Raw genomic sequence first — 15,930 nt, 5'->3', positions numbered from 1 at the left:
CAAAACCCACTCTCAATAAAATTTAATATGCCCTGACTTGGCTTTCCTTTAATGTGCACTGTGTGAAGTACAGCGGTATAACATTTTTAGCATCAATCATTTCAGCACACTTCTGAGTAATGCGACTACCTCACACCTCTGCAGATAGGACGTTTATTCAACAGTGCCACTTATTTTCTCTGCACTATGTGCACGTCTGCACACCCACAAACACGTGTATCACTGGCAGCATTTCATTGCTTTCCAACTGCCCAAGGGAGGAGTCACTAAGTGCAGAGAGATCAAGAGAACTGTGCTGACACAAACTCACTCCCAGCAGACCAGATTGTCATCCCAGCAAAACAGGAGCCCTGGTGAGTCCATGCTGCTATGTTCTCTGGGTGGGCACTGCTGTGTCTGTGTGCATGTCTAGGTAAATTTCCCATCCACTAATCCTTGATGGAACAAAAGTGGCCAAATCTGCTGCTGCAGCGAACGGATGGAGTCCTGCGTAACTTGACAGAGCTGTAGCAGGTTACACCCACTAAGTGGTTGGCTCCAGGAATGAATTTTGCTGCCATAGCTATTATGTGAAAGCAGCACTACTGTAGATTGTATTATTTATCGCATATTTATGTCACTGGTGCAGTCAGGAGAGTGCAGCATACAATGAGGAGGAGCAGGGCCACCTAGCTCACCAAGTCCAGTCCCTCCAAAATCACATAAATAGATGTTCTGCCCAGAACGGCCTGTGAACACTGTGAACATTTTCGCTGTCACACCCACACCCCCACACCCCACCTGAAACAGATAAAAAGCATAGTGTTCTACAGGAAGCATGAGACATGAAAGTGTCATCCATGCTCTGGGCCCCAGAAGTAACAGAGAATTTCCTCCCATCCCCTAAAAGGGTCCATTCAGGTACCACCATGTATCCTGGGTGCCACAGGGAGCTTTGGCTTTGTGAAGTTAAAATGTGTACAACACAGGAGTGCACCCATCAGGGCTGAATATTTATTCAAGTAGATACCGAACAGTAACATTTTGGCTAAAAACATAGACCTCCTTGAACTGCGAACCAAACTTCCTACAGGGTGGGTTATATACCAAGACTGTACAGAAGAAGACTGAAGGAAGAAGCCCTTGTTAGTCAGTATGTCCCTTGTTAATCTTGTTAGTCAGCATGTCACTGCAAAACATATCAATAAGACCATATTCCCCACGGGCAATGCTATAAAGTAGCAAAGTGAAAACTACTGCTGATTTAAAGCAAGAATCCCCATTTTCCTAAAGCTAGTTTTCCTCTGGGAAACATTTGTCATAAAACACAGAGATCCAGCACGTTTGGGTTTTTAACGGGGACAGTCAGATCAGCTTCAAACCTCTCATGTGAGATATTCATTAACTTTTTCAAAGGAACAGGTCGATTTGAAAGCAGAATTAGACACTTCATATGTAATGATCCAGTTATCACCTAAGACTGATTTTCAAACAATTGGATGTGAACTGGCCACAGGACATGGTTAAAAGGAAGTTCGTAGAAAGACAGCATGGGAAATCTAAAGCCAAAATACATATGGCCTAATTTAAAAACAGGATTAAAGGAAATTCACAAAGTCATTTTGCTGCCAGATTTAATTAGTATGTTTAATATGTGAGATCACCTGAATCTACTTTTACTTGTTTTGTGTCCCATTAGGAGTTTCACAGGAGCAGTAATATGATTGAGTGGCCCCTGTGAGGAATGAAGCTTAGGCTGCTTTGAAACAAATTGAATTAATTTGAAATGATTCTTTCCAGGTATGACATTCTTGGAAACAGATGTCGGGATAAGGAGGGAGGGCATCAAAAGGACTGATAGATAGACCTAAAACCGTACCCACCTTTTTGTATGTACATCGGCACCTTTTAAATATTTCCAGAAATATTGTAGAAAGCCTGATCATATAAGATTACAATTGATGATACTCTACAGAATTATGTTACCATTTGAGATATTACAGTGGCAAGGGTCCTCACACAAATTTTCCATCTCTATCACTTCTCTAAAATGTGAAAGCTGTGGGGAATGGGTCATGGGACCTTTTTTGGTAAGATGTTAAAAGAGTAAATTTGTACTCAAATTTACACATGGTGAGTGAAATAGGCCAGGCTCCAGTTCGCTGGCTGAGACAGAGCCATTGTGGAGGAAAGGGAGCCTTATTTTGAGTGGCATTCACAGCCCTTCCACTAGGTTTCACTATCGTTGATTGATTTTACATGGAAGTCACTCAGGAGCTTACATTGCTGAGTAGCAGTGCAAACTCCTAAATAGGATAGAGCAGATTTATACTGTTTCCCAAACAAATGGTATCATAAATGCTTTAAATAGTACAGTTACATAGCTAAAATACTGTATAACAGCAGAGGAGGTGGAGGTAAGGGCAATAAGGATAGTATCAGCAGAAAAAGTGTTCTGAGAGTGATTTCTGGAGACTCAGAACATCTAAAATTTACACCCAACTCTGTAAGCTACAAGTGCTCAGCTCGCCTGAAAACAAGCCCATGCATATGCATTCTCATTTTAACCTACAAAAACATTTCAAAATCCAGGCCCTGATCTGGCAAGATGCTGAATGTTTTCCCTTTTCATCAGACAAGCCTCTAAAGAGATACTGAAGCGTGCATACTGTAGGAGCCGAAGCGCAGCCACAAAGGCTAATTTACCCAGCCAAAAAGCAGTCATTGCTGCCACTGCTATGCAGACATACCCACTGCCTTCAGCAGAACTTCAGTGAAGACTGAGGGCACTTGTCACTTCACAGGGAGCACTCAGTGTCTTCCAGGCTCACATTGGGTCTACATATGGATGAGCCGAATATTTTTCACTACAAACACTCTTCCCCTTCCAGGCCTCCTTCGCTTTCAGTTCTGAAGGGTGAATTCATTGAAAACATCTGCACTACTAGAAACATTCTGTGCTTTTTCCAAACCTCATCCCCATGGTGGCTCTGTAGTAATGGAGAATAGACAGAGCTGCATAACACAAGCCTGCAAGCAATGAACTGCAGTAGGAAGAGGATACCAAATGCTGCAGCTTTGCCTCCAGTACCTAGGCACTATCTGGGCTCTGCTCACCTTCTGCCCTGTATTCTGCTCTCTGCCATACAGCCAAAAGCATTCCCCCTCTGCCATACAGCCAAAAGGCTTCCACAGAAACTGCCACATCCCACTGCACTACTCTTACCTCCACGATACAGAACACATCTTCAACAAGTTCCACTTAGCAGTCTGTCACGTTACCTTCTGCACACCTAGGAGTTGCTGCATGCTTCCCTCAGTATCAAGGCCAATTCTGGAATTGGTTTTGGGGTATTTTACATAATTTCTATCTCTCCTTCTTTTGTCATTTTTCCTAATTTTCTTTAATTTTGCAGACTTGCCGCACTAAATAAAGGGCTCTATAACCATGTCACAACAGCGTGGTAGAGGCATGAATGGGACTGATCCTGTGCCATTCACAAGTGGCAGCAACATACTGGCCTAAGACTTCAAGAGCATGTTTATGGCAGCAAACTTTAAAGAGCCACATGAAATCTTCAAACAAGGGAAAGGAAAAGATGTATTCTTGTTTGGGGAATAAGGGATGTGGACCAGCCTTCAGCAGGCCTACCAGGAAGGCATGTGTAAGGGCTTGCATGGCCATCTGTTTCTCCTCCTTATCAGCACTCCGGTGCCAGCTGCCTCTGTGGCTGAGCCATCCCACGAGCAGGCCCCCTGCCCGGTCCTGCGTTGCCTCTGTCTACTCCTCACTAATCCCACATAACTCTATGAGCTGCTTCCTACCGGCCCTATTTGGCCCCACCCCACTATAAACCGCGTATAAATCACGGGGGGGAAGCTGGCGTCTCCGCGCTGGTGCCTGCTCGCAGTGGTGCTCCCTTCCCTGAGCAGTTTCTGAGGCACGCGAGTAGATGCTGCACTTGCTTTACTTCCCGTGCTCTTCAGCCTGCTGAACCTCCATTTCCTGCAGCAGTGCCGTGGAAGTGTGGTCCAAGCCTGAACAACCACGGGATTTGTTTGCTGACCTAGCACCTACATCCCAGTGCTGCCGTGCCCAAACTGCAATTAAAACTGCAAAAGCAGCCCAGAAGTCAATACCCCGGATAGACAGGCAAGATAAGAAGCTAATAGCAGATAGAGAGGCTGATAGGCGAGTTTGAAAGCTGCAGCCACCTGGGAGCCATGCACGGTGATGCAATCCAGCAGTGGCAGTTGCCAAAGTCATTCTGACAGCAGAGGCCAAGGGTGGGCAGGGCGCCCGCAGGGGCGCCGGGGAGGGGAGCTGGGTCCATCTGTGCAGAGGTGTGAAAACAGCAGAGCCACAGCCAGGCTCCCTTTGGGGCGTCTCACAGCACTGGCAGCACAGCACTCCACTAAGCCTTGTGCTCAGAGACCACGAACAACCGGGATTGAAAAAATATGTGTAACCTGGCTGAAGGACAGCAAGCTGCTGGGGGAACAGAGAGGGAAGGCAGGAGAGCGTGATCGGCTGTGGATATCTGGAGGATACTGACCCCAGCAAGGGCATGGAGGCCAAGAAAGAGAGCAAGAAATCATCTAGGATGCTGAGTTTTGCATTACTGTTCCCTGAATGAAATACTGGATGAAATTTAAAGAACAATGAAACTCAGCCAGGCAGGACAGGCTGGCAGATGCTCTGGCATTTCATCTCCTTTGCATTCCAGCACCCTCGTAAGCAGGATAACAGGGAGGTAGGCACGGGAGTTGCTCCCACAGCTCACCCAAGGCACAGCAGCCAGACCTGGCCTTCTCAATTCACTTGCAAAGGTGGAGAGGATCCATCTCTATTGTAATATCTTTCAGCCCAGGAGGCATGGTCACGGACCAACCACGAAAACAATTCAGAACAAAACAATGATGCCACTCCCCGAAGAATTACCCATTGATCTAAGTGTATGAGAAGTAACAGCAATTGGATGTAGTCTCTCCACCAGGGACTTAGAAATTTACAGTGAGTTGCCACAGCACTTTCACTAGCTTTTCAGCCTTCTCTCTAGCTTTACTGCTTTCCAGCCAACAAATTAGTCTATGCAAAAGCCAACACTGAATGCATTTTTCACTTTAACCTACATGTTGAACTTCAATGTCTTCAGTGAACCCAGGGTTAAAGACGGACTGATGTAATTTTCAGGATGGGTTTATAAACTCAGATCTGTCCCAGATTATTACAGACTTGTTGTTATATCTATAATAATAACAACTTCATAATTTACCTGTTTGTCTCCAAGTACAACGGCTATTTCCTACTAGTTCCCAAATACTGCTACCAGCTCAGCAGGAGTTGGCTTTGTGACAGACCTCCACATCAGGACTAAGGATGGTGCAGGACTGACAACTGAATTACAGGGGGAAGCACTTGCTTTTATTTCAGTTTTGAAGGCTCTAGCAGCAAAGGTCACACCATTATCACCAACACTGGCTTCCAGAACTTCCCTTTCCTGGGCTGTCAACTGCACCAGCTATTACAAACCTCTGACTACCTCTTGAAGGAGTCAATACTCTGTACAGCTTATTTCTTATTTTACTTTTAAGTGGTGATTTGTATTACAAAACAAGCTATGATCCCAGTGTCCTTGCGCTAGGTGCTGCAAAAAGTTTTTTGTGAATTTTTTTGCAATGGGAACCTAGAAGCTAAAAACAAAAATATTTAGGAAAAAATTAAATGGAGAGGACAAGTTCTACCACTGTATCAAACCTAAATTCCTATTGAAGGGTACATTCTCACTTGAAGGAATTATTACAGAGCCTACTGGAGTTTCTGTGGATTTTACTGAGACTAAACACTAGAAATATTTCATATTTGAAACAGAAAGGCTAAAACTTCCTGACCAAACACCCTAAACAATGTAGAAATGTGTATTTGAGTGAGATATGAATTCTGGCTGGATCCAGTCCCATGAAGGTCAATTCCATGTCATACAGTACAAAGCATAGCTCTAAGATTAAAGAGAACTGAAAAGAAATCCTTGTTCTGCTTTGGTAATTTTCATTTACAGAGATGCAAAATACAAATATTTATAAACAATATTCTTACAGGAATTTGAGGGTGTTGTCCTTTTCAAATCATTACTATTTAAAGAAATTCTGAGCTCACTTAAAATGAGATGCAACATGTGAGTATGCATAGCTTTGTTGGAGAAAATAAATGCTATTAAAAATAAAATTAACATTGGAAAACCTCTGCCACTAATCCCAACCAATCAGCCTGGCAAGCTTGAAGGCAAACATGCAAGAAAGTCTCAGAGAATGCAATGATGCAAGAGGCAAAAGAATCTGCTTGCTTGGGTAAGATAGGTCACTATTTCACACCACCAAGACAACACCTCCAGGCTCTTCTATTTCAGTACTGAGCTAACCTGACCGTTTAGCTCACAAAGTCTGTTGGGACCAGATGATGATGAAGACAGTAGCAAGATAACTGAAGATTAAACTTTACAGATATTTCTGTTCCTGAAATTACTTCCCTTTCTCCCTTTCTCTACTCTGCTATTGGATCTGGCTCACAAGTTTCCTATGCCCTCTTAATAAAGTTAAAAACAATTCAACCAGCTGAGGATTGGATCCTAAATTTTTGTTGCTCTATTAGAAGAAAGTAAAATTAATGGTGCTTTTAAAGCCTCCAGAAGGTCGGCAAGAGGTGCATGGAGCACACTGTGACCTAGTGTTAAAACGAAGAGATTCCAGTCCCAGTTTCTCAGCCACCTTTAAGTCAGAGGTACAGAAGGAATCATATACCTGCAAAATGCAAATGAGGAAGGGGATGTGATGGACTGCAGGGCATAGGTAGTTACTCAACAGTATAAATAATTAGTAAAAAGAAGAGCTTATGAGTACAGTAGTGGAAGAGGTGCTTTAGAAGTGCAAGGAAATGCAGCTACAAACCCACTGAGCTGTGGGTGCTGTCTGCATGCTTCTATGGTGAGTGTTATTTTGAGGAGGTGAGGAATGCAAGGCAGGGGGTCTGTGGTCTATGGTTTGTTTTCCCATCAATACATATGTCTGACTTGGAGTAAAAGATTAACAAGACAGCTAGCAAATGCCCTAGGAGACAAATGGGTAAAATGCTGTTTGTACATGTCAGTTGAGGGAGGGCTCATTCTCGTCTCTCAGTCTCTGAATGAATCTGCTAGGATGCACACCTGCACCAGGAAGACTTCCTTGACAAGGTAACCCTTTCCTCTGCAGAACACATGAGCATGTCAGCAGACAGCTTACCTTACACATACATTCTTTCAGTCAATGTGGTTTGGAAAGAACTTCCACCTACTTTTTTTTCTGCATGTGACGTACATTGCTGTATGTTACAGAAAAGCCCCAGGTAAAGTAAATGGAAACACTATCCAGCAGCTATGCACCTGGTGTTTTTGCATTTCCCAACAGATATTACAGTTGCTGGAATGATGTGTGAATCTCCTACAACACCTCCTATTGACAATTTAGTTTAGGTGTGTCATGAGAGAGATCTGAATTATTGATACTGATGACCCACAGCCTATTGCTAAAAACAAGGAAGAAAGGAAGTGAGGGAATTTATAGTTTAAAAACAAAAAGAAAAAAATGCCAAACTATAAAAGTTCACAAATATTTACATTCTCTACTTTTGACAGCAACTTTTCTATTACAGGCTGAAAAGACTGCAAACAGGCATGCTGACACTTATATATTTCCGGGATGGTCATGGTGGTGGAGAGAACAGCTTGACTGTCAGTAAAGCTCACCTTTTCTAGGTATCAAAAATTCTGCTGTATTTTCCTGTCCTGTTGGCAATCTGTGCTACTGGTGATCCCTTCAGAGTTGATGGTGTAATGGTGTTGGCCTGAGTCCCACTGCAAGGAATGCAGTGGCACCCAGTCAACCACCAGTACTAACCACAATCTCTCTGCAGATCTTAACTAAACTGGCAGCTCAGCTTTGTGTAGTAATGCCACAAGAAATAGGAGCACCTTTTCCTTCCCTCACTATCTTTCTTTTTTTGTTCTTTTTTGATCTTTTCTGGAATAGTCTGAGGGAGTTAAGCACATTCCCTAAGGAGAGAACTGACCCACCACTTGTAACACTGTCACAACCTTCAACGTCTCTTATGTTCTGATGTCCGCTTTACCTGAAACCTGTCAAGTGTGAGTCACATCCATTTCCCTTATGCCATGATGGAGAGGAATGCTGATATGTGGGAACTGACAAAGCAGTACGAGGGAGCTGATGTTCACCTCTTAAACCTGACGAAATCTGCTGGTGAATCATAGGGTAAGAACTTGACCTCACCCATGAAGTTGCGTGAAGATTAAAAGAACTTCCTTGTACCTCCTTGTTGTGCCTCTGACTACCAGATTTATTGTCTGGAGATGAGCAGTTAAACCACCCCACTAAGCTCAGGGAGAATGAGTTCAAGTCTTGTCAAGGGCCATCTTTGACAACCCAGCTCAAAATAACATAAGCTATTCCTTTTGATGAGTCAAGAACAACTACTCCTTCTATTGAACACAACAGACAGATGTGGTTGGCTGAGGAAAGGAACACACTGAACCATCCCAGACCCCTTCATATCAGTGACATTGAATATATTTTTGTGTGAAAAGTCTGGAGCCTTGAATGAGAAGGTGATGTTGCAGGAAATTAGTCCTCAAGCAATGTTTCTATCTCACTTAAGTCTGGCAGCATGCAAGCGAGCACAGGATAAGCTTGTCCAAAAAAGCTGAGAAATAGTTAGGTAACTATAAGACCATCTACAACAACCCCTAAAAAGCAGGAAAAGGGAACATCATTAAATGAACATGATTTACTATGAACTGAACAGCCTTCTGTATGCAAGGTTCTTAGTCACCTAAGGATTAAAATGATCCTAATATTTGAGCTTCCTGTACACTCCTGACTGCAGCTCTTGAACTCACGAGGATTTGGGCCATAGTCACTGCCAGGGTGCTATGTCCCTTCTCCCTAAGAGTGCTGCCAGAATGCAGGAAATAAGACATATGTTAGTCCATCCTGTACTGTACTCTTACTTCTATTTTTTTCCTTCTTTGCAGCTGCAAAATACAACTGAGCAAGTTAAATTCCACTTCCCTTGAACACGGAAGCCAGCAGTGCCTTTTGTCACATGGTCACATCAGCAGACCACAACAACAAGCACAGTCACCTGGTGAAACAATCCACCCAGAGATTTGGAAGGAAAATTTCCTTCAGGCAGGTGACACTGGACATCTGGCAGTCCTCTACTTCTGTTCTGAGAGCAACACCCACGTTGTAGGGCATGCTGCCAGAAGCTGCACCCACCTGGGATGTAGCCAGCCCAAGATGAAAGGGAGCACCAAATCCAGAAGGGGTGATTAGCATTCACTGATGTTGTTCAGGACACAAGTACCTGGGAACATGCTAGTTCCCCTTAGGTGTTCAGTACTGCATGGTAAAGTCATGGAACTAAGAAAGTTAATCAGGTCAGAGCCAGGCTTGCATATGCTTTCTCCACAGGAATTACAAACTAGTTGCCAAATATTCAGATTGGGTAATTGCTACCCGGACTACTAAGGATATGCAACCCAAAAGAAGATAATTGCTCAGAGGTTCTGATAGATTGCATCACTCTCTGCCACAGTATATGACAAAATGAGAATTATCAACATGTAAGGATACAAGCCTGTGTGTACAGAAGAGCTGAACCCATCATGGCTGGCTGAAGCAGAAAAAACATTAACACCCAGACTGTTTATAGGAAAGCAATAATTTGATTCTGAACTCCAGAAGCATTTGAGGAATCCTGAGATTCCCTGAAATAACCTTCCCTTTCTTAGGACACAGGGGACAAGCATTCATCTTTGCTCTAAAATGTAAATTTGACCAAAGCTAATTTTACCCCAGTGGCTAGCTATGAGATCATTGTTCTAACAGCATACAAGTTTAGTCTCACACTGCCACATATTTTATGACCAAATGTAACTTGGAGCAGAGCCTGTACTGTCCATCAAGGGTGCTGCTGCGTGATAAAAAAATCCATCATCCATTGTATTTAACGATAAAGCTTTGGTGAAAATCAGGCTACTTCTAACAAAAATCATTAGGAACTACTAAGATTAGGAAATAGAAAGATAGGCATCCAAAATATTACAACCTAATTGTATGTGAGAATGTAAGATTCCTGAAGCATTTCAGAGGCACATTTCTTCTCTGCAACCAAACAGCAATACAATCCAGAAAACAGAACAGATATTTATTCAAATTTTTACTCTATCCCAGCCAGTTGTGCATACACTGCTGACTCAGGAGCAAACATTAAAAAGCAGGAGCCGTGCAGGAACTTAGAAATCCAATTGTACATCTCCCAAGGGGAATCATTACAACAGTGTCAAACAGGCCTTAAGCAGGAGGAATGGGTAGGTGGGGGAGATCTGACAGCAGAGGAAAACAGTGCTGGTAGAAAAGACCCCCATAACAGCAGGTACAGTCGACACGCATAGCCTTCAGACCGAGGCTTTTAAGGAGAAAACTGATGGCCCATATTAAAAGCAAATAAGGAAGACATGGTGTAAATATAATAAGGAGAGAGAGCACATTGAAATATCTGGTGCAGGCCCCACTTCTGTGTGCCATTATGAGATTATACTCCTCTTTGTTTTCTTAGGTTTATAACTCAAATAGTTAATTTTAGACATGACCGCAAACAAGCAAGTAGACTCAAAACTACATGTCTAAGAAAACTGGAAGCTGGCAATATTATTAGGGCTTATTCAAGGTACGACCCCTGGCCACAGATGAAATACTAATTAAAGGTTGCATTCAGTACCTTCAGAAAGTGACTATTCATCACAACAAGGGTGTTTTGTCTAATTGTGTAACATAGTTTTATTTTGCTATGCATAGTAAAATAGACCAAAATGTTAATGTAAGAAGACCGCAGAGCTTTAGTGATGGGCTGAAACTTAGGACAGGCATGCGTGCATTAATATTTTACTTCAGAAAGTATGTAAGTCATTTCAATAACACTGTGTTTGTCTTCTGTGTGAGATAATGGATAGTCAACAGTCTTTTTTTCATTGTTGGGCAGATCATCGAATTAGTGTCTAAATTAAGGATCTGATTAATCTGCTTTAAATAATTTGTCCATACAAGTAAAATCACCGCAAATTTAACATATTCACATTTCTGGGGTTTTTTACCATTAAGAATAGGGGTTTTTATCAATGCCCAAATCACAGCTCCCTTAAACTGGGAGGTTTCCAAAATTCTGATCTTATACCATGCCTCTCTCTCCTACATATAAAAAAAATTGCTTCTTTATCTATTGTGAAAATATCTTTTTTCTTGTCACAGGAACTACAAATTCCACTGCTCCCATTCACACCAAAAAGAACATTACTCCCTAAACAGCACCACTTAATCCAAAACAAACAGTAAGATATCTAAAATATCCCTTAGTTTACTAAGGGACATAAGACTCAAGAGACAGAGCACCTCCTTCTTGGAACAAAGGAAGGAGAGAGGGTGGATTCAAAAGGGCTGTAATCAAAAGGGTCTAACTCATCTCCAAGTACCATGGCCAAATTTATGAGTGTTTCCACAGGAAAAAAAAAGTGTCAAAAGGACATCCTGGGCTGGAATGCAGTAGAATTGATTCCCACAAGCCTGGGAATATTGCTGGTTTTCACGATAGAGCTGTTAATCTTATAATAAAGTAACTTTTGAATGGATTTTGCACTCAGCGACGAGCTCTACTAGCAGTGACCGCAGTGTGAGCAGCCCTCCCCAGTAACAGGGCTGTGGAAATATTGCTGGAGGCAGGTCTTGCATTGCTTTCTTTTGTCTCTCCACTTAAGCTTTGCAGAAAGATACTACCAGAAGCACAGAAAGGCCACAAAACTGAAAACATAATTTTAAATCAAAAGGCTTTTAGTGGTTGTCTTAAAGGGGCTATCTGTGTTCCCAATAGTGACTATAGCAATTACATGACAAAAACATCTAGACAGGTGCATAATTTAAAAAGAGAAAGGACATCCTCCCTCTTTAAGAGAGGTCAGGCTTTATATTTCAGTAGGTCTGTTTGGCTAACAAAGGAGAAAAAATGAGGACAGAGTGAAAGAAGGAGGAGTGGAACAGCATAGGAAAAAAAAGATGAGATGAGAGAAAAGAATGGGCAGCAGAAAAAACAGCAGGGAAGGAGGATGAAAGAGAAAGATGACATCTGACTTGGACAAGGGGTGAACCACAAACCTAGTCATTGCCAGTGTCCAGGACAAAAATAACTCGTTTGTCCAGCAGCAGCAGGGCAGCTGCCAGTGCAGCAGGACAGCGTCCCCCCCACGCTGCTCTGCCCAGCACATCCCCAGCCCACTTCCAGGTCTGCCCCTTTCCCTGTGCTGTGTGGCAGAACTCAGTGTGTTCTTGCAGTCCCTGTGGTTGTGGTTAGGAAACTGCCGCATGATGGGTCTCAATAAAAAAAGTATTTTAATACAAGAAAAACAGGAAACTCAAGCACGTTTTGAGTCTAATTCAATTTCAGTTCCGTGATTCCTTTATTTTCTATGGACAAAAGGCATGTAACAAAATTATGAACTGGGACGTAAAGAAAGCAGAACTGTGCACATGACAGATAAAACTGGCTCATTATGTGAAAACTGAAGCCATGCAAAATAAAAATTCAGAGCAGATTAGAGCACCTCTCATCCAAAAACCAGTTAGGACCAGTCAAGCACATCCCAGCACCTGGACAGAGTTTGAGCAGAACATATATGAACAGGCGCAGGTCAAAGTTTCACAAGGGGAGACGACCAGGTTATAAAGAAATGCAAATATTCTTTCTTCATTTTAAGCTGAAAGCAACCTCTGGTTTAGGAATCTTCAGAGGCAAGGTACAAGGTACAAGGTTCAATGTCAGCTGCCTCACACTCTCTTTGCAATATCAGTGCATTTCGGTGCTAATGTACTAAAGCATGACACTAGCTAAAGATAACCACATTCTATTGAGAAACATAACAATAGAAATAATGGAATAAGCACTTCATGCAATTTGCTAGGAATGTAGTTTGGACACCAACAGCCAAAACAAACTAAAATGGCAAATGCAAGGACTCTCTTTTGAAAAGATCTGCAAACAGACTCAGCAGCTTAACAGGGGGTCATATTTTCCACAAGGATAAACTGTCCTTGAACAATATTTTCAGTGTTCTGAGTACTAACCTGCTTTCTTTTCATATGGATTGTTCTCACCTACACTCCTTTTCCCTGAACAAATATTGACTGTGACCAATAAAGTTCTGCTCTCCATTTACGAGTTAAATAGCATCGCATTCCCACACGCTGCTTTATATACCCATACATTGAGCATACGTTCCCACAAAAAATGACATCTCCAAACTACGTCTGGTGGAATTATTTTTAAGCAATCATATTCACTGTAGATTTCAGTCCTGATTCATCAAAACATTTAATTCACTGTGGTATTAGATCTGTGAGCAAGAGGAATGAAACATTCAGCTCAAGGAAGAAGGTGACATATTTCACCAGCGATAAAGCATTTCTGTGAGTATGTGAAAGAGTGATGCCTGATGCATTGCTCATAAGCATGAGAGTAAACACATCATCTGCACAGGGAACTAGTGACATGTCTAATTTCAAGAAAGCAACAATAGGTATTTTTAGTTAATTATTCATACATTTCTAAATGTGTTCAAGGGTTTTACCAGGTCAGAGTTAAAGAGGACAGATTACAGCCAGCAAGATGCCAGCAGTCTGTAGGTGATAAGCATGCTGGACTACTACCTGTTATACATTCATTATTCGCCTGTTATTATTTGCTGCTCATTGTCTTGAAAATTTCAGTAAACAAGTCATAAATTGAAAGAATCCTTAGATGTGAATCACAAACATCCAGCACAAACTATGTATGAAGAAAAAGGGTAAAAATTTCACAGGTTAACATACATAAACAGAGCACATCATCTAAGCCTCTTTTCTTTTCTACCAGGGGACACATCCTCAGCACACCAGGGCCCACCAGCGTCTGTGCTATGTTTATATAGCTTTGGGGAAGTCAGGGACTGTGATCCACATGCAGGTCCTTTTTGCTGAATTCCCCTCCAGGGGCGCAGGGGCGAAGAGGAACACATCTCTCATGAACACCTGCAACCAGCAGTTCCTTCCTCAGACACTTAAATAGATTTTCCTCACACTACAGTAAAACAAGATACTGGCTGTTCCCCTTCATACGCCCAAAATATAAACAGTTGTGCTAACAAGAAAGAAGGTGAGAGCTGCAGCAGGTTAATCTGGGATGCAAAAGTAGAGCTATGCTGGACTTGAGTTTAATTTAAAAATCCCAGTTTTTCTGCAGTGCCCCCCAAAATAGGCTGAGGTTCAGACTGCATGGCATGCTTAAGCTCTATCACAAGCACACTCATATACCTTGTTTAGAACTGTTCCTAGTCTTACAGATCTCTCTCAAGTCTCCTGAGACTAGTGGTATCTGACAAAGTTAAATACTGGGCCCAGTATTGTTCGACTTACTCATCAATGACCTGGATGAAGGGGCAGAGGTCTCCTCAGCAAGTTCCCTGATGACACAAGGCTGGGAGAAGCGGCGATACCCCAGAGGGCTCTGCAGCCCTTCAGAGGGACCTCAACAGGTTGGAGAGATGGGCAGAGAGGAACAGTTTGAAATTAACAAAGGCAAATGCAGGGTCCTGCACCTGGGGAGGAATAACCCCAGGCACTGGTACAGGCTGGGGTGACCTGCTGGGAAGCAGCTCTGTGGAGAAGGACCTGGGAGTGCTGGTGAACAACAAGCTGTCCATGACATGTGTCCTTGTAGCCAAGAAGGCCAGTAGTGTCCCGAGGGGCATTAGGAAGAGCAATGCCAGCAGGTCGAGGGAAATGATCCTGCCTTCTACTCGGCCCTGGTGAGGCCACACCTGGAGTGCTGTGTCCAGTTCTGAGCTTCTCAGTACAAGAGAGACATGGAGCACTTGGAGCAGGTCCAGCAGAGGGCAATGAACATGATTAAAGGACTGGAGCATCTCCCTTATGAGGAAAGGCTGAGGGAGCTGGGCCTGTTCAACCACAAGAAGAGGTGACTGAGTGGAGACTCCACCAAATGCTATAAGTATTTGAAGGGAGGGTGCCAAGAAGATGGACCAGGCTCTTCTTAGCAACAGGACAAGAGGCAATGGGCAGAAACTGATGTACAGGAAATTCCCCCTCAATATGAGGAAGAACTTCTTCAATGTGCAGGTGACTGAGCACTAGAACAGGTTTCCAGAGAGTTTGTGGAGTCTCCCTCACTGGTGATATTCAAGAACTCTCTGGATGCAATTCTGTGCAATGTGCTCTAGGGTGGCACAAGTTTAGCAGGGAGGCTGGACCTGATGACCCACTGTGGTCCCTTCCAATATAACCCACTCTGTGATTCTGATCTTTACAGGAGAGGCTCAGTGGCCACAGACTATCTGTGAGAGCCACTTGGATGGTCTCTTGGTGGAGAAAGAGGAGAACCCACATAGGCAGCAACATTAATAGACTGTGTATGGTCTCCTAACAACTTGACTAGGATTGGACCTAACTTGATTTAGGGCCTAGGTAAGCCTGATGTTTGAAATGATTAGTGTGGACATGCATGGTCTATTTTCTGTTTTATATATGCATTTGGTTTTTGTCAAGATAACTAGACTTCAGGACAAGCAATAGCCACAAGGCAACCAACCACCAAGCTGAGCCCAATGGCAAGGGAAGCACCAACTTCCCTGTGGGTGGAAGCAGGAGTAATATATCAGCACAGAGCCTTGATTAAAGCAGAAGAGGGTAAGAATTCCCATCCAGAAAAGAGATGTCTGTCCAGCATGAGGAAGGACAGGTTAAACAGCCCGTGCTACCTGCTCTGTACTAGGAGATGCGGTCTGTACAACAAGC

The 15,930-nt window shown here is 43.0% G+C and overlaps 1 long non-coding RNA gene across 1 annotated transcript; it reads left to right on the top strand.

Annotated features, from left to right (window-relative positions):
- Nucleotides 1-255: 255 nt before the first annotated feature.
- Nucleotides 256-13,297, top strand: LOC121667006. Its single transcript, XR_006016876.1, has 4 exons — nt 256-353; nt 7,667-7,769; nt 8,044-8,286; nt 9,066-13,297. It is a non-coding gene; the product is annotated as an uncharacterized LOC121667006 (long non-coding RNA).
- The last annotated feature ends 2,633 nt before the right edge of the window (nt 13,298-15,930 follow it).

This window comes from Corvus kubaryi, unplaced genomic scaffold (genome assembly GCF_017639235.1).
Source record: "Corvus kubaryi isolate FWS band 111438036 unplaced genomic scaffold, C.kubaryi_AGA036_p1.0 37354, whole genome shotgun sequence".
In the NCBI taxonomy this organism is placed as follows: Eukaryota; Metazoa; Chordata; class Aves; order Passeriformes; family Corvidae; genus Corvus; species Corvus kubaryi.
This window is presented reverse-complemented; position numbering and strand designations above follow the sequence as displayed.